Consider the following 25,063-nt stretch of genomic DNA (forward strand, 5'->3'; position numbering starts at 1 on the left):
CAGTTCTCATCCTGGACCTCAGTTCTCCCAACTGAACAAAGCAGGAGTTAAAAGGAGATGACTCCTGTGGTCCTTTCTAGAAATATCCTTCTTCAATCATAGGACCCTCACCTATTTCTATCCTTGGATGTCCACCCAAGATACATGTTTGCTGAGGCTGAATCTTCTTTCCTGAAGTTTGGGGACATGAATTTTTGTCCCTATCATCCCCATTGATTATACTGACTAAGTGTCCCCAAGCACTCTGCTGAGAGCCTGGGTCTGACCCCTGAAAACTCCTGTCATCAAGAAGAAAGGCAGGTGCATATAGGACACAGATTAATCTTCCATGCTCTTTCTCATCCTGTTTGTGAGATTTAGTCAGAGCCTAGTGCATGTGAATTTGGGTATATGTAGAATTTGGTAGTAAAAAAAAAAACTAGTTATTACATAATAAAATATTTCTGAGAAGTAGAATGGAATGGCAAAAAGAAAAAAAAAGGATTTGCAATTAGATGTTCAGATCTGACGCTGCTGCTTACTAGCTTTATATTTTTGAGCAAATTACTCATAACCTCAAATTTCTTATTTGGGCAATGGGATAACCCTGGAACAAACATACGGTTGTTTAAATACCCAGTGAATACCAGATGCTCAATAACTGAAAGCTACTATTATTTGGGGAAAGGGGCTGTAATCGTTAAGATTCTTTTAGTTGCAAGCAACAGAAACTAAATCAAATGAATAAGGAACTTTGTCTGAAGGATACTGGGATGAATCACAAAAATCAAAGAGAAACCAAACAACCAAAATAGGCAAATAACGACCAATTCAAGGATCCAAGCAGCAGGAGTGGCGGCTTTCTCCCATGAAACCACTTTTTAAAAAAGTCAGTTCCAAAGATTTCTGGGAACAAAATCTCAGAGATCAGACACCACCTCTGGAGGCATGCCCCCTGCTGGGTATCAGAGATTACCAGACTTTGGGGAGTCATTGGAAAGCAGAGTGCCACCTCAACTAGAGTCCATCATAAGGACGGTATCTTTAATGTTATCCATGTCTGGGCTGACTTTTGCTTCTGAAGGGACCCTGGACCCTGAAGATGTGGATAAGGTGACTTTCAGCTGTTTTGAATGAGACTCTGAGAAGCTAGAGCTACTCCCTTCTCCCAGAACATATGGCCTCCATAAACTAGAGGATGGTTAATGGATGTTACCCCCTGTTCATCGCTCACAACTATAGTCACCAGATACAGGCATGGTTGAGAAAAGATTGCAATCTACACTTTGTGTTCGTCGACTTCTGCAAGCTTCCATAATGCATACTGCTCCTCAATATCATATAGATAAACTGCATCATAGATGTTCTTGTGTTGTGCCTTTACATGCTTCTTATTGCCTTAGAAACCCAATGAACAGAGACTCCTACCAACACAACATCCAACTTATTCAATGAGGTATGACAGTACTTTCTAGAATTCCAAGTGTGAGCATTAAATGGAGCCTCAGAAATCACCTGGTCCATGTTCTCAGTCTTGGCTGTACATTAGAATCATATGGGATATTTAAATACTGATACCCAGGCCCAACTCTCAGACATTCTGATTTTAATTGGTCAGGAAAGGGCCCAAGAATGAGTATTTTAAATAACTGCCATGTGATTCTCATGTCCAGTAAAGGTTGAGAGCTGTTGATTTTGGTCCATGTTGTTGATTTGGTCCAGACAGGAAAACTGAAGCATAGTGAAGAACATGAAGACATGTGTTTAAGGTCACATAACTGGTTATTTACTGAACTGTGACTTGAACCCCAGTGTTCTGACTACCCATGCAGTGCTCCTTCTCTTTGGATAATTGATTGCTCTTATCCTAGGAAGGGTTGTAAGATTTCCAGGATATATTAGATTTGGCATGGAGTTGGGAGGGGAGCTTTAGGATGAGGGGAACCAAGCAATCCAGGGGCTCTGGAGAAGTAGAGCTACAGATAAGACCTTAAAGGTGAAATATACATTGTAAACTGTAACACATCACACCATGTCAGTTTTTGGTATGAGAGTGTAAGTGTGAGTGAGCACTAGGTCATTATTTCAAACCTATAGTTATGTAAAAGAAAAAGACTGCCACTCAATAGTTAGATAAAAAGCTATGGCCAGGAGACTACTCTGCTCAGCTTCTCCTGCCTTTTGCTGATACTTAGGTTAGGGATAAATGCACAGGTGGTAAAAGTTTTTAAAGAAGAGCTAACAAAAAAATGCAAAATAATTACAACTTGAGGCGAGGGAGTATGCAACTGAGTAGTCATATAGAGGGGTTTGCTTAATTCTTAGCTTGAGTGGTGAAGAGATATACTGGTTAGGAACAATCTCTCCCAGCAAACAGAGTGCTAGATTTACAAAAAGTTTTTGAGTCAGAGATGATTTTGGCATTGTAATGGTTTTAGAGATGGGAGGAGGTTATTGTTGGCCTCGGGAGTATGCTTACATAGGCAAGACTTAACTAGAGTTAGCTGGCTGCTGGTTGATTAACCTTCAATGGCTATCAATGATTGGTTGGTTTTCAGAAGTGTGTTCAGTGAAGCAAGTTATCATTGACAGAAGACTGAGGGAAGTTGTCATTAATTGATAAAATAGGTTTAAAACCAGTTCTATATAATCAGTCTTTTTCTAGGTGTATAGAGGCTTGATTTTTATTTTTGGCTGATGGTTAAATATCACCAGTTAAAGGGTTTGTGTTTTCAGATAGAGAAAAACCAACCAGATCTCTAGAATAGCTCAAAATAGACACAGGGTGAAGGGCATTATTGTGAAATTTCAGAACACTAGGGATAATGGGGATGGTTCCAAAAGCTTCCAAAGAAAATACAAGACTTATAAGATCAGAAATCAGCATGGGTTTTGACTTTTCACCAGCACTATAAGCTAGAAAGCAGGAAAGCAAGGTCTGAAAAATTCTGAAGGAAAACTACATTTGACCTAGAATTCTATACCCAGCCAAACTATAACCCCAGAGTAAGGACAGAATATTTTCAAATTCAGCAGTCATACTTACTAAGCTTCTTTCTGCATATCAAAAAATTTAATAGATCTGTACCATTCAATAAAAATAAGCCAGCAGTCATACTTACTAAGCTTCTTGCAGCGTATCAAAAAATTTACTTCCCTTGCACCCTTTCTCAACAATATGCTTAGGGATAGGCTTCACTAAAATGAGAGAATAGACCAAGAGAGAGGAGTATATGAAATACAAGGCAGAGGAGACCCACCACAGAAGAGAGGCAAATATGATAAATGAAGATTCTATGATGACAACCTTACAATAGGTATAGAGGCAATTGGTTCAGATATATGTGGCTCACGATATACTGAAGACTTATAAATGAGGATCCTAGCTGCCTACCTTCTTCTCCTTTTTATTAAATCTACAGATGGAATTTTCTGGTGAACTTGTTTTTATTGTTTGTTTTAATTGTTTGCCTTGCTCCCAGACTATGACCAAAAGACTCAGTGCAACTCAGTTTCCCTTGAGAGCTTCCATCTAACAAGGGCCATGTTGCCCTGTCCCTACACAGTTAGGTTTGTACCAGACTGTCACTTTAGGGATACATACATAGGTGGTAAAAAGAATAGGTGGCAAATACACAGAATGATTAAAACAAAACAGTATAATGGTTACCCTTGTGGGTGAGGGATTATGCAATTGGTGAGTAACACATGGGGACCTCTAAGGCTCTGGCGTTCCTTAACATTAAATGACTTCATAATGATTCTGGAACTGAAACTGTATTCTTATTATTCTTCAGTATGTACAATGCATTTTAAAGTTTAATAGATCTGTACCATTCGATATAAATAAGCCAGCAGTCATACTTACTAAGCTTGTTTCTGAGGTTCATTATTTTCAATACTATAAAAACTCAGTGAAAACTCCAAATGGATAAGATGAACAACTTCACTGTTCTCTTCCTGCAGCAGCAGAAGAGATTTAAAAAAATGCACTGATGTCTGACTGTTTTGAAACCTAAACACAATGGAGTACCTTTTCATTTTGATTACCTTTTGTATTTATCAGTGGCTAAACAAATGTTCATTCACAAACACACACAGGGACTTCCTAATAACTTATATTGGAGAAGGTGGCAGAATCTCTTATCCTTCATCATAAAATTACACCTGGAACCTTACTTCTGGTAGTTGACACTAACCAAATGGGAACAAGAAGAGGAGGAGAAGGGTATATTCAGTCAAAACTCATGGTGTCTGAGAAGGAAGGAGAATATGGCCAAATGAGCAGTGGCCTTTGGCAGTGACCTCACCCAGAAGTAGGACTGTAGTCAAAGTATGTCTGGCATTCACCAATCAGATTGGCTGCTGTTCCACATGGACTAAGTAAGATAGGGCTTATTGGATTGGACATATTTGATTAAGTAAGATACAGAGAACCCTGAACCCACAGAGCAGGCACTGGGAAGGGGGAACATGGCGAAGTGGGGGAGAGCAGAGACAGCTGGACCCCACGAGAAACCTGTATCTGTCTCTCCCATCACCAAGGTGTCTCCCTGGATGAACTAAAGGAGAAACTGGTGCTCTCACTGAAGGGCCACCCTCACACCTACCTGGTCCAGGATCTGGGGAAGAGATCTCACAGGAGCTGGAGTTGCTGAGGGCCCTGCTCCTGCCCACAACAGCAAGGGGAATTAGCAGGTTTGCAAAACACATGTGAGCTAAGACACAGCCCAAATTTCATCCTTTCAGAGCAAGCATAGGAACTGTCTCACTTCTATACTGCAAATCTCTTGCACATTTATCTTTCCTGTGGCTCTAACCAAACACATACAGGGAAGGGGATTCTGGGAGATAAAGTTCAGCTTTGCTAAGTCCACAGGTTATACAGCCACCACAGTATCCTGGGCAGCTGGAAATAAACGTGCAAATAAACTGACAGAAAAAAACAGCATGGTGTTCTGAGCAGTTGATGGATATTCATGTCTGTCCCAAATCTCCACTTTAAATGAAACCCAACCTATCCACACTGGGACTGTGAGGAAAACTGACACAAGATAACACATTCTAAGCTGTATCCTAATTAGCCACTCTGTCTGGACCTTCCCTTTGCTGGTTTTCACTGCCGTCAGTCTTATCTTTATACTCTGGCTCTGGTCTATCAGATTGGTGACCTGCTCTTGAGCCCACTTTCTTGCTGACCCCTGGCTTCCCTGCAGAACCTTTCAGATGCCCAGTTGCTATATAGTCCATGGGTTCCACCTATACAGGTCTGTTGCTCATCAAGCTCAGCAAAGACAGGGGCTGAATATAGGTTCAGTGAGTCATGCAAATGAGTAATAATAATGATGATGTCTCTGTTGGTAAATTATCTAATGTCTTATGGTTTTAAATTTTCTTTCTCTGTGCTCAGTCTGGACCACATAGAATGAATCATTACCCTTCCAAGCTGCTTAGGGGGGGCCTTGAGTAATCGACCCCCATGTGAGTTACAGTTAAGAAAATCCTACAGCTGTTGGAGACCTAATGTGAAAATAGCCCTTTCCCACCTCTCTAGAAATGGTTTGTTTGGTTTTGCTCATTAAATGTGTATAATTACACCTTAAAGTTGTTTTCATTTGCATTTCTTTAGTTGATTGTGCGAATGCCTTTTTCCATCAGATGATTTACCATCCAAATTTCCTTGAGTTAGCATTTTTTTCCTCATCTTTTTTAATCTCTTATTTTGTGGAATCTGGGTATCAACCTTATATATTTTATCAAGTCTTTGTGTACTTTGGACAGTAAATTTTTCTGATTATATTCAAATATATTTCCCCTATCTGTTGCTTTCCTTCTAATATTTATTTTATTGCCTTTCATTGCATAAAGCCCTTGGTCTTAAGGAGTTCAACATCCATCTTCTTCCTGATATCCTCCATTTTTTAATATTCATAAATTTATTCCCCTTCAGAACTGAGATAAACATTCTGTTATATTTTCTTCTGGACAAGTTTTTATGGACTGGATTTTTGTATTTACATCTGATCCATCTGAAGTCTATAGAGAGTAGTATTTAAGAGTCTGGCCTTTCGTGTCAAAGAGATAACACATTCAAATTCTGTCTTTTCTCCTTAGCTCTCCTGTGACCTTGTAAAACATCATTTGTCTTCTCTGAAGCCATTTTCTCAGATTAGTTCACCATATTACCTTTACTTTCTTAAACATTTTTAATAGTGAAATATAACACAGAAAAAGGGCATAAAATATACATGCGTATGTTATTATCTTTTCTAAATTATTTCTTCATCATTCATTCTCCCATTGGATTCCGCTCTAAGGTATCCCATGGAAGTTTTAATTTGAACTGTATTAAAGCTCTCCTTTATATTGTGCACGTGCACAGGGGCACTGCTGGCTAAAACAATACCCAAGGGTTTGGAGGCTGGCCCACTGAGACAGCCACCACTGATGGATTGGACCCCGGGGCTAGCTCACCAAGAGAGGATGTCTCAAAATGAATAAGCAGGAAAATCAGCCAGATATTGGCACCTGAAAATCAATGATGGGTATCGAATTGGGAAGATTAGACAGACAGAGGCGGTCATGAAGAAATGAACGAAGCAGAAAGTACATCGGTGAAATTGGTGATTGTGTCCAGAATACTGGGTATCAATGAAGTGCTCCCTTTTCGATGACTTTGGTGCACCTTGGTAGACAGCGAGAGCACTAATGGGGCTCAAGAGCCCCCAGAAAATATAGGTGTGCTGGTACCTTACTACATTTGATATTCCTAGGCATGAGATAGTTCTCTCACCCCAGGCATTAATGTCTTCTTTTCATCATTAAATATTTATAATATTATTTGAATGTATCATCCTGTCATAGGTTGATATTCAAAATTTTTTACCACCATAAATGTTTTCATTTTATTTTCAGTGTGCTACCAGTATATAATGACACAATTGATTTTTGAGGCTGCATCTTATATCCCATAACTCTTACAGAATTCTTTCATTACCTCTAATAATTTTTTGGTTGATTTCTTTTGATTTTCTAGGTGACTGGTAAAAAGTAGCACTTTTATTCCTCTCCTTCATATATTTATGCCTTTTATTGTCTTCCCTTACCTTTTAGTAGTTTATTGCAGGCTTCTAGTACTATATATTAAATAGACATAATGAAGGCGATATCTTTGTTTTGTTCCTGTTTTATTTTCCTTTCTTTTTTTTTAAAGGAAATGACTGCAATATTTCTCCAAGATGTATAATCTAACTGACACTCAATATGTGTAGGTTAAAATGCCAAGGATAATCCATTTTAAATAATATTTAAATAACTTAAAGAAACAAGCTAGCCATCTAATCTTAAGGAATTTTATACAAAATGGATTTTTAAACATGCCGAGGTTACTTCTGGCACACCTAAGATAATAGAATGTTATTTGCTCTTTTGCCCCTCTACTAATATAGTTAATTATGGGTAGGCTTTGAAATCTGTACGTGACTGGCATCTGTCAGACAGGAGAACTAGCCTGTATTTGCCTCAAGGAAGGTTAGCTAACATTTCATCTTTTAAAAAATACTTTTAAAGACTACATAAAACTCAAGTGTCCTTGATTTTTCTGAAAGTTAGAAAACCACCTTGGGACTCCATCTGGAGTGGGTTCCTTGTGTGGGATAAGTATTTAATAACAACGCTGACTATGTCTTCTTCTGTTGTTAGACTGGTCATGTTCTCCTCCTCTCATTAGTTCTTGGAATTTAAAAACACGTATGAAGGATTATGTACTTCCAGTTAGATATCAACTTTATCACCATGTAACTGAGAATAATTCTTCTACACTTATAAGAAATACTAAAGAAAAATGTATTTCCTCTCTCATTTACTGACTTGATTAATAATCCCAGTGAGGCAGGGACTCAAAGCAGTTCACCTGTTTTCTCACAGAGCCAAGCGCAACCCCAGGTTCCCTGGCGGCATTCAGTAAATGTGCACGGAATGAGTGAAATAAAGGGTGAGCCCCTTTCTGCATGCGATCTAAGTTCAGTTTTCAAAGTTGTCCCTCCTCTACTTTATCTCCAATTCATACTTCATCTTGAGAGTCTGAAATACTTTATGAAATAATATATTTTTTAATGATTCATATCTTGCCTAGTCCAAAAATGTGGATTGAAATATTAAAGGATATAAAATCTTATAATGTTAAAGATAATAAAAATGTTAACTGTAGGGAAATAGACATATTAAGGACTGACAAAGGTTAGATATTTACCATAAAGTGGGAAAAACGGAATCTTTATACCTTGTGGTCTCTCAGAGTAGGAGTTTAATTTCTTGTTGGTGTTCAGGTGTTTATTTTATGTGATTCAGTGTGGATACTGTCAAAGTTGGGGTCTACTTGCCTCTTCGAAGATCTCTGACCTTCCGTCTTTACATCTGTGTTCTTGGCTTCCCACTGCTGCCTCCAGCGGTCTTCCCACCTGAAATCTGGTCCTGGCTGTGCCTGGCCAGGCAGGGCCCAAGAGCTCCAGTTCCCTATGCCTGGGACAATGTCTTCCTAAGCAAATACTCTTGTCCTACAGTCTGAGAAAGAGATCTAGATTTGTTAAAATTCTTCCAACTTTAAATGTGAGCTTTCTTTTCTCCTTGGCCTGTTTAAAAATCCTGTCTTTGTGTTTACGAAGTTTAAAAAAATTAAGCGGTTGGCTTGCTTTCTAGAGGATGGGAGGAATTTTCTTTCAGAAATGCACCCCCGTGCTATACCCACTGAGATTGCTTTTGCTTTCATGATACTTTTGTGTAATGGTTTCTTTTAAATGTGTCTTATGTATCGGGCTTTCTCTGCTTCTTCTGGCAACCCATACATTCACAGAGAAATTTTCTCCATCTATTCTCAAGCTTCCTAACTTTCTCTTCATTTATCCTTTTAACAAAAAATGAATGGATCTGTGCTGTGGGACTGGTTTCTCATGGAGAGCCAGCCCCTGTTTTAGAGACTCATGTGGGGGTCTGACGGAGCTCATTGTGCATTTCCAAATCTGGCTGTTGGAGGAGGTGGTTTAGTGGGAGGGGGGAGGAGGCGATGCAGCGGTAAACATGGGCCACGGAGAGTGCCTCGGACTGATGCCGCAGAGCCCGGAGAATGGGCTCGGACGCCTAGAGTTAGTGAGGGATCGCCGGGATTCACAAGATGGAGACTAGATCTGAGTATAAAGACGTGCACATCACATGTTGGAAACTGGTTCCTCATGTGTTGAAAGCAAAAATATAGAGGCTAGAGAAGTAGGTCCTTTCTCTGAAGGGATGGTCAGGGAAGGAGTAGAAAATCCATGCAAAACAAAGCTTCCAGGAGCCACAGAACCTGCCTTCCGCCTTCTACAGTGCTGGCCTGCTGCCCGGCAGTGAACCCAATGCCTGACCCCGAGTGGGCAGCAGCGATGACCCCACATAGTAAGATCTGACCAGAACCTGCAGAGCCAATTAGTATGTATGTTGGGCCCTGAACCTTACCCTTTTATCAGGGCTTCCTTCTTGATCTGGTTATATGTCTCTCCTGCTTGTCCTACCATGGGTCAGTTGCCCATTGCAGGTCTGTGTCCCGGGAAGCTTGTTCGGGAGGGAGACACTGAACTGTTATGCTGGCCAAGGAAAGCCTGCCCATGCCTGAGAGCTCTGGCACCTCAGAGCTGTCTCCTCATCCCCCGTCCGTCAGGCGCTGGGTATGGCTGTCCCCAGAGGGGTGGGACTGTGCACAAGTGGCTGTCTGCAGCTGCAGCAGTCCAGGGAAGGTTCTGAGGGCGGCGGCCTGCTGCCAGCCTCCCAGCAGGGGGGACACATTGCAGTGGGGGGCTGGGCAGTGCTTCCCAGTGCCCATCACAGGCCATGGATCAGGGCCCGAAATCACCAGGTGAAAAGTCTCTGCTTGCAAAGAACTGAGACTTCACAGTGTGGCAGGGAGACCGAGAGGACTCGCCATTATCATGTGATACAGCAATTACTATAATTGAAGGGTGCTTAAAATATCAGCATGGGTTTGTGTATAAGTATATAGAAAGGATTATTTATAATTACATGGGTTTGAAATGAACTTCTGAAACAAAATATTTTGAAATTTGTTTTTCCTAAGTGTATACTCAGCCGCAATTCTTATTGTTCTAGTTACACATGTAGTAAATGTTAAATAAAAATGGAATGATCATTTTCCATGGGATTTTCGAATAGGGGTTCATCAGGTCAAGATGAACACATTTAGTTCTCCCAGAACAGTCAAATTTACACACTTACATAAATTTGGTAAACATTTTAAACTATATTCATATATTTAGTATATTATATTTTCTCATTATGGCCTTCAAATGCCTAAAAGGGGAAACATGACTAACAAAGAAAAACTTCCCAAGTGTTTAAACAAGTGCAGTAAATTGATTTAATTTATAAATATCAGGTTAACACTGACATTTTTTTCTAAATTTACTCAAGCAATTTAATGACTTTCACCTTTAAAATCATAGGCCTAATATCAGTTATTAGTCTTAAATTGGTTTCTTTAACAAATCCATGGCAAGGGAATTTTGAAACACGAGAAGGGATAAGCCATGAATTTAAGAACTGAAGAACCAGTCCTTATGTGTGGACCTTATTTGCTTAAGGTTAAAAAAAATCACAAAATTTAAACTATGTACGGCCTTCATGTGACAGAATTAAATGGGAGGGGAGAAGTGGGTGTGCAAAGGGAAGGTTTTTCCTGGAGTTGGTTTGTTGAAGCTGGTGAAGGGTTCATGATGCTTCACTGGATTATGATGGAAAGTTTGTATTTGCTTGAAATTGTGCATATGAACATTTAAAAAATTACATTGGAATTTTAACACCAATTTTTGAGATTCCTTAAGGTATATTTTCAATAAAGACCCATCAAGTGACAGTAGTTCATAGATTCTCCCCGTGTGGACAAACAGTATTCTGTAACTAATCCAAAAGGGTGAATGCCGTGGATTTGATGTGTTTCACCATCTCTTCTACTTAAGGTTGAAAAGACGCCCAGGAAGGCGTAGGGCTCTACCCTAGGAATCTCAGCACTGTCTCAAAGCCTCCTGGTGATTCTACTGGGCAGCCAGGGTTGAGAAGCTTTGTACTAACACAGAACATGAGACTCTCCTGGAAGGCTTGTTAGCACGTGGGATACCGGGCATCACCCCTGAGGCTCTGACACGTGGGTCTGGGCGGAGACCTGAGAGTCTGCATTTCTTACCGGTCCAGGGGATGCTGATGGGACTGGCTCAGAGGCCCTAGTCTGAGAATCCCTGTTGCCAGGCAAGCAGATTTGCTACCTAAAGAGGGTAGAAGTCAGTAACTCAGGCTGTACCCCTGAAATGGTCTCACATGAACGGAAGGTGCTCTCTGTCCTGACTCCTCGCTGATGTAGAAACCGTGGCAGTATGTGACCAAGCACATGGACGTACTTGGCCCTTGTTATGACCATTAGAACACAAGGGGTCTGGGAGGTCCTTTTCATTTGGGTTTTCGCACTCTGTGTCCCCTGTGTTAAAATCACATCTTAACTAATTAGACCTTCTAAGAGTCTAGGGAAAGGGTAGATAACTTCCCTTATCCAGCTAGCTTCCCTCACTGCTTGCTTGGACTTTTCATGCCTGTATACTTTCATATGCTGTTGGTCACATAGCTGGAGCATCAGCCTACCTGGGAAATCAGGGATATCTTCACAAGCTGAGCCTCTAGAGATAATCAGGAGTGTGGCAGGTGGACAAGGGAAGCAGGGACAGAAGGAATACACAGTCTGGTGTCTTTATGATTTCTGAAACGTCAAGTGAGGTGTGTTAGGGGTGACACAGGGAGACAGGAATGAGAGATGAGGTTGTACAGTCAGGCAGGGGCCAGGCATTGTGAGAGGAGGTCCTTGTCTGCCAAGCAAGGATAGTTTATCCCAGAGATGTTGAGGGGTCTATTCAAGAATTTTGAGCAAAAGAGTGACCCTAGGGGACTTGCATGTTAGAAAGATTATCCTGGCAGCTGCATGAAGAATGGACTGGGGATCATGCCAAGCAGCAGGAATTTACAAGTAGGGGGATTCTTTGAGTCACAGTGATACGTGAGTACCTGCCTGGGGCAGTCATGGCAGGAATGTGAAGAGAAGACAGTCATAAGAGATGGCAGTGTTCACATGCTGATGTGCATATATGTATGTGTTTGTGATCTGCCTTGTCTCAAAAAGATTTATAGCAGCTTAGATAAATGAATAAAATTGAAGTAAACATAAAATCTTCAAATGTAGAAGGAAGCAGAACCAATAGGAAGGATAAGATGAGGCCATGAAAGAATTTCACACTGGGGCATTTAGAAGTTCATAGCCAAGAAGCTGGGCATTTGGCTGACTTTTCATAGAAAGGGAGGCTCTGTTCATCCCTTGATTCAAGGAGCCTATAAAATAAAAACACTCCACCTGCTTGGGAGGAACACAGGGAGGATTAGTTCCGAAATTAGAGAAATTTCTCTTATGGAGCCTTGGAAAAAGAACAAGTGTCAGTGTAATAACAAAAACCTCAACACCACAGAGGGAGGGGCTTTTGATTCTCCATGAAATGGTTCCTCAGGGTGAAAAGTCAAAAATTCAGACTGAAAGATGGGGCGTGGCTACTGTCTTTCCCCTCAGTGAGGGGCCGGGGTTGGGCAGCTACCAGATGAGGATGACTGACTGGCAAATACCTGTCTTGTCAGGAGGCGGTAGATGCCTTCCTAGAAACAGAACAAAACAAACACTAATAGTAAACAGCAGAGAGGCTCTGGAGGAGCATAAACCGCAGCCGAGCAGTCATGGAAGATGGCGGGACTCCCCAGGCACACTCAGAGATAAAGAGCTGAACAAAGGACTTGATGCCTCATCATCCGGGAGAAATAAGGCAAGTTGGACCAGTGACTTGGGTCAATGGGTTGGACGGTTATGCAAAAGGAGATGAAGCAGGAAAGAAGTAGCTTTGAAGGTTGGGTGATGGTGAGGAAATTGTGACTTCATTTTAGGGATGTGACTGAAAACATCTAGGTGGCAATGTGACCAATTTTGGGGGATTTAGTTTGGTTTTCATGTACTGACGGGGCCTCCAACTATACCCTCTTGGCCTACTGAGGGAGTCACTTGTGACAGTTGTGCTGGCCACCCAGGGCCTCCTGCATCTCTCTACCCTAGAGGGTCTTCTTCTTGATGGAGAAAGGCAGGCAGGTTAGAAGCCAGACAGGCTGGAAGTATTAGGAGTTAATGTCCCAGGAGTGACCCCCAACCTACAATGGATAGGGGTTGGCGGACAAATGCCAAACTTCTTACCCCTCCAACTGGACAAATCTTAGGTATGTTCCTCATGGTATCTCAGGCATCCTGAGGGTTCCCAGCAGGACTAAGCACCAGTTCCCCACAGGGTAACCTGCTTATCAATGAGCTCCTACAGGCTTGCTCCCTCCCCTGCCTCAGTTCTCCATTCATGGAGCTTCCCGGAGTCACTTTCCAATAACCCACTTGAACTCAAATCCTTACCTCTGGCTGCCACATTAGGTTCAGCCTTTCATGTCACCATACACATTAGTCCTTCCTTATGTCAGTTGCTGAGCAGCAGAGCCTGCGATGGGGATTCTTGTTCATGTCTTATTGGAGCAACGCTCTCAGAAGGAGAGAAATGGGGGAGCAGGAGAGGGAGGGGTTAAAGAGCTAAGTAAGGATGGGGTCTCAGGCAGCAGCTCACACCCCCTAATCCCACAGGGAGCTCTGGAGTGTCTATTGAACCACAGAGCTGGTCCCACCTGGAGGCCAGGTGGCCAGCCTTTTGTGCGCTGTGTCGTAGGTGTGTTGGCTGAGGTCTGGGTAAGCAGGTAAGGCACACAGCCTCCTGCAGCCAAGGACCTCCCTCTTAGTTACCTCCTAGGGGAGGCTCCCCTTGGCCTTGGGCAGTTCTCCTGAATTGGAGACAATTCTCTGTTCCGGATGCAGTTGTCAATTCTGCAGGTAGATGGATGCCAGTAGTGCCCTCTACAGGCCTTCTAGAGAGTATTACAAGCTTGGTACTTTGATTTTCTCTCTTTACATTCCCATCAGGGGACTCGGCCGGGTAGGATAAGGGAGAAGGAGCTAGATAAGGTCTCGTCACTGCAGTCACTGCATTCAAGCTTACAGTCTAGGGAGAGAACAAGACAGGAAAATGATTATCAGGGGAACAAGAAAATCACACTGAATAGAGGTGAAAGTAAACTGCTAAGGGAGCTTAACTGGAGGGGGAGAAATTTCAACTGGGACATAGGGCTTAACAAGGAAGCAGTATTCCAGGAGTATTAGATGTCATCTGGAAGGCCCATACTGATGCTAAAATGTCCCTTGGACTCTGTGCAGCTCTGACTGCTGTTTCCATTCCCAGGAATGAGTGCTTCCCCACCACCACCACCACATTCTTTGCTCCTAACGTAGGAAAATAAGGCATTGTCTGGGGTAGGGTTGTTTGTTTTTTTAATTTGGTCTATTTTGTTTTTTCTCTTTGAAATATCCAGTCCTTCTTCTATGTGCTTTTGAGATGGCCGTCACTATCCACACCTTAGCCCCCCTATGCTAGGGTCTCCTTCCTTCCTGGATGTGCTTCTCTCTCTAAATCCATGCTGTGTCCTCCATGTCTGCACAACATGGGCCAAAAATCCTCCCCGGGGGCTGAGGCGGGGGCTGGGGTGGCAGTCAGCTGGAACCCAGGCCTCCATTCCTCTGTTAAGAGGGGAAACCATGGACGGCTTCCCCATGCCCTCTCCTCGCCTCTGCTCGGGATGGTCTGAAATGGTAGCTCTTCCCTAGCAATGAGGTAGGTTTTCCCTATCAGCATTCAGTTCCAATTTCCTGTGTGGCCGTGTGCCACCCTGAGCCAGTCCTTAATAAGGTCCACATTTTAGATTCTACTTAAAGCCTGTGTTGCAGGGGCTGCTGGCAATGTGGGGATATATTAAAAGAAATTGTCGTTGCTGAACCTGAGCTTCTGACCCTTCCACCCCACTGCCTCTGACAGGGGGAGCACCTCAGGAGCTGGGGGCCGGGGTGGGGCTGGGGGCTCCAGGATGACACATGGATGCTTGAAGAAAGAGACTCAGATTCAATCTTGAAGCTCCTCTCCGTTTATTTAATCTCTCAAGGTTTCAATCAGCCATCCCTTACCTACTGGCTTCACAGACCAGAAGAAAATCATATTTCCCCTTGAGTGAATCATTCATTTCACACGGGCCAGCTGCTACCTCAGAGCCTTCCCCAAAGGCTTCTATAGTTGTGAAGCACCCCCACTTCTAGTCTTCCTCAGAAAACACACCCCTTTCTCACTTATATGTCCCCCCTGAATCCCCATCTCTGAGTTTTTTGCTTGTATGTGTCTAGCGGTGGGCTAGGAACTCGGAGGAAGTGCTGACTCCACACACTTTGTCTTCAAGAGTCTGACCTGATGGGGTAACAGGTTTGGGGGAGTGGCTGATCTCCTGGAGAAGCACTGGAGGGAGGGGAGATGGCTCCCCCAGTCCTTCTCCCTGGGCAGTTATCCCTGTTCTCTTCCCAAGGGATTGAAGCAAAGAAGGAGAGAAGGGATCCAGAATTTTCTACATGCCTAGCACAGTAATAGACATTTTATACATGTTAGGTTATTTAATCTTCTTTATTGTTATTCTCATTTTTCCAGCAAGGAAACTGAAGTTGCCTAGGGCCACACAGCTAGTAAGTGCTGGCATGGGAGTAACAACAGAGCAGGCCTGAGCTGAAGCCGGTCTTTCTACTTCACCTCACTGATCAAGTCACCTGACCCCAAACGCTGGAGGATTATTTCTCCCATGGCGTGATTATACAGTCTGGGCAACCTCAGAGGAAAAGAGGTGGCATTCCTGCTGGCCCACCCAGAGACCCAGTCCCAAAACACATTTTTCCTTTTCCAGAGTGCTGGGCCCTTCTGGCTTAGAAACCCCAACACAAGGGACAGGTGGTCCATCAGCGGACACCGAAGGGTGCTGGGGAGAATCACAGGCCTGTGTGCTGCATGCCTCCCTTCTGAGGTCCTCGCAGACATGGGCAAGGATAAACATAGCTCCTCTCTCATGTTCCTGTCTTTCATAAACACCCCAACCAGAGCTGCACACAGCTGCAGGTGGTAAGACCTCCTTGCATTTCTGCATCACATTTCAAAGGGCACACATGTATGATAATGGATTTAATTCTGACATCGCCTGCATAAATTATACAAGGCAGGTGCTAGGCTTCCCTTTCTACTGATGTGGTGGCTCTGTGATGAGCTCCCTGGGTAGCCTTCAGGAAGGAAGGATTCATTTCCCCACCTGCCAGCCTCTTGAGGATTGCCTCAGTGAAGAGGGCTCCTCATTCAAGGTCACATCCCTCCCAGAGCAGCCCTCAGCCAGGGACAGACTGATGACACGGGGACAGACCGATGACACGGGGACAGACCAAAGCAGACCCATCCCATCTTCACAGTCCCACAGAGTCGGCTGAGTCCTCCATGAAGATGCCCTACAGCCCAACGTCTCCCTCTGCCCACTCCTGCCCCTTCCCTCCCCAGGTGTGGACCCCAAGAGCACTGCCTGATAAACCTGCCTGCTGAATCCCACCCCAGAGGCTGCTCCCCGAGGAGCCACCCCAACCCAGAGGCCCAGGAGGTGAGGTAACACAAAGAGGACCCTGTAGAGCAGGAAGAGTCCTCTCTTCTGTGTCCTATTTTGCCACTAACAGGCTGTGGGACCTTGGAGAAGCCATTTGGCCTGTCTGTACCTCAGTTTCCCCATCTGTGTCAGAAGAAGGGTCTTTTAGTCTGGACCATCTCAGGGGTCAACAAGCTCTAGGATCACTTGATCTTTAGGAACGCATGCAAGAGCTGTGATGGGAGCCCACAGCTTCCACACTTCTCAGCATCTCCCTACCAGTCCTTGACTTGGTAGCAGGGATTTGGGCCAGCTCCTGGGACTTGCAGAGACTGCCCCCTGGGCCCAGCCTGAGAGCTTGGGAAATCATTCTCCAGGATTCACCCCCCACCCCCTCTTCATTTTCCCTCACTGGAGCTCCTCTCTAGATTGGCAGAACTTCATTCTTCCAGCATTTTCCTGGCTTGGCATTTCAGTCACCAAGAAGGCTGTGTTAGCAGCTCACTGGCCCCCAGTTGCTTCCAAGTCTGGTGTCATCCTTTGCCCTGCCTGACAAGATGAAGGTGCCAGATGCCAGGGAGAAGCAGGCTGCTGCTGTGCCTGTGCAGTGATATCGTAATATACCTGAGTGTGGGATCGACGTGTGCATGTGTGTGGCCTGAGCTCCTAATGCCACACAGCAGATCTCTCCCTCTCCCTCTCCCATGTCCCTCCCTTGGGTGGCCTCCACACACCTCCCAAACTGCTCCAGCCCCCAGACACGCCAGCAGCCTGCAGAAACAGGATTGTCCTGCTATGTGGGCCCTACTCGGCCCTGACCTGTGCCTCTACCATGCAAGCCTGTACCTTCCTTGTCACATTCATGGCCCTTGATCCCTCTTCTGCTCCCCCCTTCCCTCCGGGGCCAGCTGGGTACTGGCCACCTGACCTTTAGCCCTCAGCTTGTTTACAACTTGAGCACGACAAATAGATTAGAGAGTTAGGCATGGCTGGCGATACGCCAAAAGTGCATATTGTAAACTGGCCGTGCAGAATGATCTGCCTGCGAGCAGAACAAATGTGAGAGGCTCAGGACGACAGGCACCGGGCCTTGGCAGGACTCCCTCCGAGCAGAGACCAGCCCCTTCATCGCCCCCATGTGGCTCCCTGCAGCCTTTGACTCCCCAACACACAAATCGGGACTTGCGCCTTGATGAATCCCTTTCCCAGCCCTTCGGCACTGGGCCTCACGGGTGACTGTATTGGGCTCCTTTTGTGAGGCTTGTGGTGCAAGTCCCATCATCTCCATCATCAGACATGGCTGTTCCTGAGGACGGGGAAACCTCAGCAGACCGGAAGCCCCTGAGGGAAGGGCCGCGCTTCCCCTCAGGCTGGGGCTCCCCGAGGGCAGGGCCATGTCTCCCTTCAGACTGGGGCTCCCTGAGGGCAGGGCTGTGTCTCCCCTCAGGCTGGGGTCCCCCAGGGCAGGGCCAGATGCTGGATGTGGAGGATTCTGCGATGAGGACACCGTCTAGCTAAGGAGACAGACTTTAAGCACAAACAAGTACACTCAGTGTTTTGAAAGGACATTACAGGTCTCATGTGTTGTGTGACTAGAAACCTAAAAACATGGCTGGGGTGGGGACAGTTAAATAGACATTTTTGTCTTCAGTAAAACAGCCAAACTTCTCCGTGGAAACTGACCCCTCTTTTGACTCTGCTGAAAACAGAGCCATTGAGTTCTGGGTCCACCTCTCTTCCTAACCAGCGCCCCTGCTCACACTTTCCCCTAACCCCAGGTAGCCCAGTCCCTAGGGCCACACTCCTCAAACAGCTGGCCACCAACCACTCTCAGTCCAAAGGCCCGGGACCCCAGGACTCCAGAAATCGCCTGCCATCACCTCTCAGCTGGAACTCTGAGGGTCTCTTCCGGAGACCTGGGGATTGCCCCTTCAGTCCCCTCGTGCCTGGGCCATCTGCCCTTCAGAGCACGAACCCGCTCCACCTGGAGGAACTGGCCGTGTGCACGCCAGCCCGGAGGAAGCCACGGGAGAGCCGAGCCCCGGAATCTGGCTTCGCCCAGCACATTCAGGCCCTGGAGACTCTCTCCTCTACACGCAGCACCTCTGCTGTCCCACGGCTAAGCCGGCCCCTTGCCCCCTGCTCCCCCGCTCCTGGAGAAGCAGGTTCATTCGGATCCCGCTCTGCAGGTCTTGTCCCCGCAGCCTCGTCCCTGGCACTGTGCACGGGGCATGCCCCATTCCTGCCCACCCTCAGAAGTGTCCCCGCAGCCTCCTTCCCAGGCACCATCCTCCAACTTTTTAAGGTGTGTTCTCAAAAGCCTTCATTTCTGGATCAAATCACTTTTCATTTTTCCTAATTTCTCTTACAAATTTTGTAAAAATCAAGGTCTCTGGCTGTTAAAGTGTAACATCAAATGGGGAAATTAGTGGAAGGCCTGCATTCAAAGCTCTGGGCAGGGTTAAGGCACACTGCGGCACCTCTGTGCTCACAACAGGATGCCACTACCTCCCCGAGCCCAATGGGGCAAAGGGACAGAGCTCCCGGGAGAACCGCGGCCAGGAAAGGGCTGGCCTTTAGTAGACATAAGCCACCAGCCCCCGGGGCCTGGCAGGGAGGGACCTCAGGTAACGGATAGCTCGTCTCACTTGCCACTGTTCCCTGATGTCCTGCTGGTCCCTCCCGCTGACTGAGTCCAGTTAGAAACCCACTGCGGTCCCGGCAGGTCAGCCTCTCCAGGGCAGAGCAGCAGGGAGTGGGTGGAGGGTGGGCCTGGACACAAAGTTAGAGACCAGAGCATGTTCATTTCTCCCCAACCTTTCCGAGTTCCCGGCCCCAGGAGTGTAGGGTGTGCTCTCTGCTCAGTCATTAAATGCACTCTTTTTCATAGGCCCGCATAGCAGAACCTTTCCTGTCTGCCGGGTAGATCTCGGTGCACAGAGATGAGACTCCAGTGCTGTTCTTCTGGGGCACGGAGCTATTTTCCTCCCATCAGAGGGCTCCAGCTGCAGGATTTGCTAAATGAGGAGTAGAAAAGAAAATTAACTAATGGGCTCAAATCTGCTGATCATAACCATCAAACCCAGATCAGCACTGTTACATGTTTTCCATGTTATTTTGCTCACTCTTCCCGGCAGCCTCATACCATTTCCAGCATCCTTCAGACCAAGAGGACAGAGCTCAAAGCCGATATGTGATTTGCTCACGATCGCACAGCTAGTTAGCAGCAGAATCTCCAAAGCCAAAGAACGTTCTCTCGTCTGCGTTGCTCAGCCCCGCCATCTGCCATCTGTGGCGCTTGCCTCACTCTCTCTCCCTTGCCCTGCAGTGATTGGAGCTCAAGCTTTACCTCTCAGCCCCCAGGCGGTATGGCTGGCTTGCTTTATACGCCCCCCTCCCCGCTTCCCAGAACACAGCAGAGAGGCTTGTCAGTACATGTGAACTGAAAGAAGCTTTTCAGCAACAAGGCCTTAAATATCACAGAGCATTTTGAGACCACTCAGTGAAAACCAGGGTGGGACTTGGCACGTGAAGTCAGAACTCATTGATTCTTATTGGCAGTAAGGCTGGCAATGATCATATACAGGCTAGCATGTACTGAATGGCCCCTGGGCTTGGTGGTTTAGTCTTTAAATAGTCCAGAGATTTTTGCCGGCTCATTCTACAGATGAGAAAAGGAGCTTCTAAGAAATTAAGCACGTAGCTTGAGGCCTGGCATCTAGCAAGTGGCAAACCCAGACTTTGAACCCCTGACCTGTCTCCCAGGTGTTTGCTCTTTCCATGCCACCTGGCCTCCCCACTGGTGTAGCAGGGCTCTTCCTTGAGATGAGGAAGGATTTCCAAGTGACCCATTAAGTTCCTTTTTTTCTCCCTCCTACCTCCCACCCTACCCACTCCATCCCACCCCACCTGGTTGTTTCTATACCCAGTGGACTTCGGTGTGCTGAGCCGCACTGGGGAAGAAATCCAGTAAAGTACCAAGGAGGAAATGCCAGAAAGGAATTCCACAGAATCCCAGAAAGTGAAGGATTTGCTATGCTCCTATTCTCCTCCCTTTCTTCCTGCCAGATTCTCTGGTATGTTAGACACACACACGTTCTCACAGCCTGTGCCCTGGAGAGCAGACCCCAGGGCTACACACATGGCTAGCTCTTCAAGGGCACTGTGCTCCGTGTCCCTTGTGGGCAGATAAAAACAAAATCCTGCTGCTAAAAACAAGTCCACTTCACGTTTCATTTTACCTGAGAAAATGGGAAATGCTGAGAAGCTGCCCTGTGGTCAGGTTCCCCTGGAATGTTTTCAGAGTCTCAGCTGCCTGAAACAGCCAACTCCCCATGTCCCTGCTGATTCTAAAGGCCCTCATTTTTCTTCCTAAGCCTGGCACAGAGCACCCATAAACACATGGTCACATGTATCTACATACCATCTCTATTTACCTAGTGAGTCACCAGTACACAAGAGACAAATGGAGGCAAACTGCTAAATTGTAGTACTTTGGCCTAGCCTCCAGACACCCAGTTCTAATGGCATCTTCAAGCATAGAGTGAGGCATAGAAGGGAAGCCATTCATTTATACTGCACAGAGTTTCAGTTTTTCTGAGGCTTCTACGCAATCATCTTTTATGAGCTATAGTAAAACCACATGTTTACCCACTCTCTCTCCCAAAGTCCCAAACATTTTAGCAACATTATCTTATGTAACACCTGGTGTTTGAGAAACAGGGCCTGAATAGCCACATATCCTTATGTAAACAGTTTTGAATTTTCCAGATGCGTCCATTTCCATTCAAGTTAGAAAACAGCTTATTGGAAGATATCAACTTTCCCCCTGCCCACCACCCCCAATCGCTTTCCCTCCACCTGCAGATAATATTTGCTTCTAAAAAGAATCTCTGCCCTTACCATAAGTTGGAAGCAATTTGGCAATTCCTGAAGAAATCTTTATAGCTCTGTTGCAGAACAGCAGGGTACTACCTAAGCTTAGATAACAAAGTCATTGCTTTTCTCTACCTACCCATGCTCAGATCTGAGATCCGCTGTTAACTCTTCTGTTCTCTTCATTTCCTATATTACTTTAGCTACCAGGTCCCTTCACTAGTTGCACAAAGTGGTTTTTGCATCTCTTTTCATTTCCTGTTGCTGCCAACTGACTCAGACTTGAAAATTACCAGTTGAGCTGTTTCTGTTGGTTCCCAACAAGTCTCCTGTTTCAATATGTCTGGCACATTCTAGCATCATAATCCTTCTTCTTTGGATATTTTCCTCCCCACAATACTGCTCATGGCTGCCCATTGTCTGTGACATGGGTAGGCAAACTACAGCAGACATGACACTATGACCCAGCCTTTCTCACCTCACCTCTGTGTGCATCCTCTGCAGCCCCATGCATTTGCAGGCCTTAAATGGATGGCCCGTTAACCAGCCTATTCCATGCCTGTCTACCCCAATTCCTGAGTTCCTTCTGCCTGGAGGTCTCTGCCACACTCCCAAGCTCCCAGCAAACAACAATTCAAATTCGGCTAGAGGCAAGACTAGGTAATGCCATCTCTGCACCACAACCCGCCCTTCTGTACCTTCCTCCCCATGAATTTAATGCTTCTATTTTTTCGCCCCACTGAACTCTTATAAGTATTTCCCACAACTTGTGCTTGTATCTGTGTTTCTCCCTCTTTCTCCCTCATAAGTCCCTAGTGAGCAAAGGTTGTGTCTTAATCATTTGTGTATTCCCAGAGCCCAGTATTGTCTCTGGAATATAGCAGATACTCGATATGCATTAATGAATGAGTGAATGAGTGAACAAAAAACCAACCTCCTAGCCCCCATCTTGTTCCTCCTTCTCCCCATATATACTCTTTGTCTGGCCCCATGGGCCCTAACTAACTTCCCTAATTTCAGCTCCAAGCCTGTCTTATCCTGTCCACTCCCTACTGGGCTCCAGGTCCTTCTCCCCCAGAGGCAGCCCCTGCCTGCTCCTGCTCACACTCATGTCCTTCATACCCCAGTCAGTGTGGCTCTTGGGGACCCTTACAGTCTGTCGCCCTGAGACAGAGACCGTGGGTGTAGTCAGGGTGAAGGCCTCTGGAAAAAGCAAGGCAGGATATTTACAGTCAGAGCAGTGTGACAACATGCAAGGAAACCCCCTACCAAAACTCCGTGTTAAACATTAAACCCTAGAGTCCTTCTTCAGTGAGATCAGTTAATATTCCCTAGATAAAGGAAAGTAGCCCATTTTTTAATTATGCTAATCATTTATAATCATGTGTAAGATTCACTTTAGCATGCTAAAAGGCCCAGGCCTATATGCTGTTTTCCCTCCAGACCTGATGAGGTGATTTGCAATATGGCCAATTAATGGCAAGCAAGCCCAGCATAAACAACACAGTAAAAGGCAGGAAGGATTCCACCTTAAAGACAAGATTGCATTTTAATAGCCAAGAAGTTAAGAAGTAAGATTCTTAACTTACTCTTTAGCAAACAGACAGTAACTCAGCCCACCTTGGGGGCTGGGCAGGCAGCATTTGATATGCTCCAGACCAAGACACCAGTTATCTCAGGGTGAAATCAGAGCAGGAGGTTCCTTGTGTTAATTCTAAATATTCAAGTCCACACCCCTAAGCCTTTTATCATGTTCCCCCAAATCTTCAACTGCCTATAAAACCCTTAGACAATGCACAACTATGGACTCTCTTGCCCCCTCCTGGCATGAGCCAGGAGTTCTGTCCTCTCACTGTATCTCTAAATAAAAGCCTCTTCCTGGCTCTCCTACCTTGAGTGTTTGCTAAGTTCATTCTTCAACTCCGCAAAAAAGAACTGTGGCATTGCTGATGCATGACTTTACTGGGCATCTCTTGCCTAACTGAGATGTGCAGGGGCTGTGACTGAGGAGTCCTACACCAGAACCTGGGCTCTCTCATTTTCTAGGTGGGTCACCCGTAGGCAAACCAGGGCCTGTACTCAGGTTTTATCTATCAAATGTAAGTGATTAGATGTACTTCACTGGCTGACATGACAACCCTGATACATGCACATTTATTCATTCATTCAGCAAATATTTCTCGATCATTTATTATCAAGCCAATGATGAGACAATAAAACGAGACAAAACCAAAAGCCAAAAACCAACCCACAAATCCCTGCACTCATGGGACTTACTATCTTACCGAGGAGATAGATAATAAACAAGGCAAATATAATACTTAGAAGATGGGAGATGCTTGGAGACTGATAAGCCGGGAGGGGGGTAGAGATTGTAATACCTTCAGATGATAATTTATTTCAAAGGTCTATTTGAATCTAAAAGGTCCTTTCTTATAACTCATAGGAGTCCCCTGTAATGTTTTATAATGCTAACTGGAGGGGATAAGCATTTAATAAAAATACAAGTTGGATGAAAAAAAGAAAGAATGAGGGAAGGCAAGGGGGAAGTGCGCCCTTCATCACACCAGCCACAACGGGCCACCTGTGTCCAAAGTGTTCTTTCGGGAGGTTGTGTGAGATGGATCAGAGAGAGAGAAAGCACAAGTTAGGAGGCTGATCCAAACATCTGGGCTGATCCAGGAGGCAGCTGTGGGACCCAGAGAAGGACTTGATGAGGTTGAGTTTCATGAGAAAATTTGGGGACTAAATCCAAGGTCTTCTGGTGTGAAGATGGTGACTTTACTAATCCTCACTTGGTCCATAGTTAACAGTGGGAATTCTGGGTATGGCAGGGCAGGGGGCTCAGTAGTAAAGAGAGGGAGAGGTGCGGAGGGACACAGCTTGGGTGTCTGGACACTTCTCCTATCCATGCCTTCCCTTCCTATCCCCATACCCAAGCCCTTCTCCAGGTGTGTCTGACCCATCCACCTGAGTCCACCGCTCACCCAGCAGTCTATCACATGAATTGCAGTGCCCAGAACCTAGTCTGATCCTGCTCCTTCATTCCCGGAGAAAGTGATTACTCCTGAGTGTGAGGCCCAGGCCCTTCAATCCTCCAGGATATGCAGAAAACAGGAGAGAAACGTACATACATGAATCAGTAGGACAGGACATGTTGAGGATGCCCCATAAAGTAGAAAGAACCAGACAGACCCAGGTCAAATCTGCAAGTGACCTAGGGCAAAGCTTCTCACAATTTCCTGATATATAATTGTAGATTCGGGCCTGAGGGGGTTCCTAGCTCCGGGAAAGTTCACCATGGAGTCCACAAGACAGAATAACGACAATGGCATGTTGCGGGTAAAAAGGGGTTCATACCAAGCTTTATTCTCATGGCAGTAGGTTGAGCACTAGACTCCTGTCAGCCTCTGTCTCTGCCCCCAGTCAGCCTCTGCTTCCCTCTCTCCTGTTCTCTTGCTCTCTCTCTCTGCTTCCCTCTGCTCTGAGCACCAGGAGGAACTCCTCCTAAAGCACCACCGGACTAATAGCTCACTGCCCACGGTATGCAAGCGTGCACCCCTGCCATAGG

Source organism: Manis pentadactyla, chromosome 16 (genome assembly GCF_030020395.1).
Source record: "Manis pentadactyla isolate mManPen7 chromosome 16, mManPen7.hap1, whole genome shotgun sequence".
Lineage (NCBI taxonomy): Eukaryota > Metazoa > Chordata > Mammalia > Pholidota > Manidae > Manis > Manis pentadactyla.